The 2,977-nt window shown below is 35.0% G+C and overlaps 1 pseudogene; it reads right to left on the bottom strand.

The window, feature by feature from the left end:
- Positions 1 to 2,157: 2,157 nt before the first annotated feature.
- LOC133787172 (5S ribosomal RNA) lies at positions 2,158 to 2,275 on the bottom strand (annotated as a pseudogene).
- Positions 2,276 to 2,977: the final 702 nt, after the last annotated feature.

Raw genomic sequence — 2,977 nt, 5'->3', positions numbered from 1 at the left:
ATATCGACCCCTATAGCTACGATATATCGGCATACGTTGATATATCAAACACGTATTTACACTTTTTCTGCATAATTTGAATTGATTAAACGACTTTGACTGAGTCTAAATGTGATCCTAACAGCTGCTGCAAGGTTCTAGATCTTCTAGATCTTTCTTTTAATTAAACTATTCATCTAAAATACTTAAATCCTTAATAAACATGATTATGACAAGTGTCATGCTCTTAATAATTCTATCTAAACCTTAGGTTATAATGAATAATATTTCTAAGACCAGCAATATTAATTAAACCTTATGTTATATTTAATATTTCTAAACTATAGATTAAACTTATAAAATCTTTAACTGTTGCTATGAGTTTCCAACTAAGTCCCGACTAGAACCAAAATCCATGGAAACTAACAAACTACAAACTATGCTAACTGCTCCTACTATCTAGCTAAGTAAAATTCTGGGACACTACATCAAACTCCTTAAGATTTTTCTTACCATCTGTTTTGTGAGAGTACCATGATAAGAGTATTCAAACCATTAGCAATAGTTGAGAAACATGTATACATATTAGAAATGATTTCATGGGACTTCATCCTAAAGTTTTCATATTGAGTCACAAGAAAGTTGATTTAGTCTCTTTCATGGAGCTAATACCTTGATGTGTGACTTCTAACATATTCCATATATCATGAGTTGATGATCCTAATTTTCCAATAAGCAAAATCAATATGATTGAAAAATTGTTCCCTAGTTGACTTCAAACACTCTACCATGTTATTTTTCGAATGTAAGGGGTAAGTCATACTCTAGATGTTTAAATCAATATAAAAATGAGAATCAAGCTCTAATACCAATTGTTAGCCCAAGAATGGCTCCCAAGAGGTTGGTGAATTTAAAACTGATCGCGGAATTTAAAACTCAACTATCTATTTCTAGAATCTTAAATTAACAAGATATACTTGTTTGAGTAAATTTGTTTCCAACAAGATAAATGCTTTTTCTAGAAAATCTAGAATGGTTATTGGCATCATAATTAAACATTGTATATCACTAAAACAAGAGTGATGATGACTTTGAGTCAACAAAAGAGTGAGTAATGACTGGTCTTATAAGCATGCCAAAATGTGTAACAACGCAGGCCAAAACAAGTCGAATGGTCTGAGGGTTGATGACTGGGTTGAATGTCTCTGTGTAATCAATACTAGGCATTTGGTGATACCCTTTAATAAACAAAAAAGCTTTGTGACAATCAATAGAACCATTTGGTTTGAGATTTAGGTGATACACTCACCTATAACCAATGACTTTAGCATGAGGAGGCTTTGACACTAAAGACCTAATGTGTGGGACTAAAGAGCGTGAATTTTTTTTTCTTGGCAAGCTGCCATAATTATAATTTGTTCCCTTGGCGGTAAATGTGTGGCTCGAAAGTGGAAAAAAACATATGACGCTAAAAAATACCATATTTTCTTAGAGTGGTCATAGGATGTGCGTTAGTAGTTGGTGCAATGGATTTCTCAGTGATGGGAATCTAAACTACCAGTGAGAAGGAGGAGAGTTTGAGTGAGATTGTGAGATGGGGTAAGGGGAAGACTAGGATATAGAGGAAGAAATCATAGGAAAAAGTGGAGGGGTAATAGAGGAGATGGACAGAGCAAGTGAAGGAGAAGAAATAAGAGATAAGGTGGATGGGGAGGAAGAGTAAGATACTAAAGATAAGGTTTGGTGCATAATTTTATTAATAGCGAACCATGTTCCTCCTTTTTTCCCTTCTTCCTCAAATTAAATAGAAACCTCTTATTCACTACTAATTGGTAACGATGGTATTCATGGTCGAAGGAAAACAAAAGAAATAGAAAATAAAAAAGTTTTAGGGGCGCAACATGAGGACCTCCAAGGAGGTCAGCCATCCTACCACTACTCTCACCCAAGCATGCTTATATACAAAGTTCTTAAGGGATATGATGCATTAGTGATGGTATGATCGTACCCAGAATGGTTGGTGGGTAATATTCATTTATAACGAGCCCCATTCCTCCTTTTTCCCTTCTCCCTCAAATTAAATAGAAATTTCATAGTCTCTAACTACTAATTAGTGACGACGATATTAATAGTCTAAAAAATGAAAGAAATAAAAAAAAAATAATGAAGCAAGTTTTATGGGTGCAACACAAAGACATCCAGGAGGTCACCCATCCTAGTACTACTCCTGCCCAAGCAGGCTTAACTATGGAGTTTTAATGGGATCCACTACATTCGTGTTGGTATGATCGCACCCAGAATGTTTGTTCCGCAATATTCATTTATAGCGAACCTTCTTTCTCCTTTTTTTCATTCTCCTTAAAATTAAATAGAAACTTCTTAGTCGCTACTAATTAGTGACGACGGTATTTATGGCACAAGGAAAACTGAAGAAATAAAAAATAAAGCAAGTTTTACGGGTGCAACACGAGGACCTCCTAGGAGGTCACCCATCGTAATACTACTATCACATAACCACACCTGACTTTGTAATTCTGATGGGATCTAGTGCATTAGTGCTGGTATGATCACACCAGGAATTTTTGTGCGCAATATTCATTTAAAGAAACTTTTTAGTCACTAATTACTAATTAGTGTTATGATTGGTTAAATACAAAAGATAAGTGTTAAAATACAAGTAAGGTATAAAAACTTAGTAAATTTCACAGAGAGAAGATTTGAAATTTTAGCTTCATTTGTAGGCACTTTAAAATTGCATTTTTGGTCCAAAGTGATGCATGAAGGTATCTAAGGGTTCCGTAAAAATTTCGTAGCATTTAAAGCATTTTTAGGACCTTTGGAAGTGTCCAAAAAAACAAGAGAGTGGCGATACGTCACCACCCAAGTGTCATACCATCGCCTGATGCTTAGGGTTTCAAAATACCATAACAAGTGATGCATCACCTGCATGTAGGTGACATATCTTATAGCAGGCGACGCGTCGCCTACTGTAGTACGT

This window comes from Humulus lupulus, chromosome 6 (assembly GCF_963169125.1).
Source record: "Humulus lupulus chromosome 6, drHumLupu1.1, whole genome shotgun sequence".
NCBI classification, from domain to species: domain Eukaryota; kingdom Viridiplantae; phylum Streptophyta; class Magnoliopsida; order Rosales; family Cannabaceae; genus Humulus; species Humulus lupulus.
This window is presented reverse-complemented; position numbering and strand designations above follow the sequence as displayed.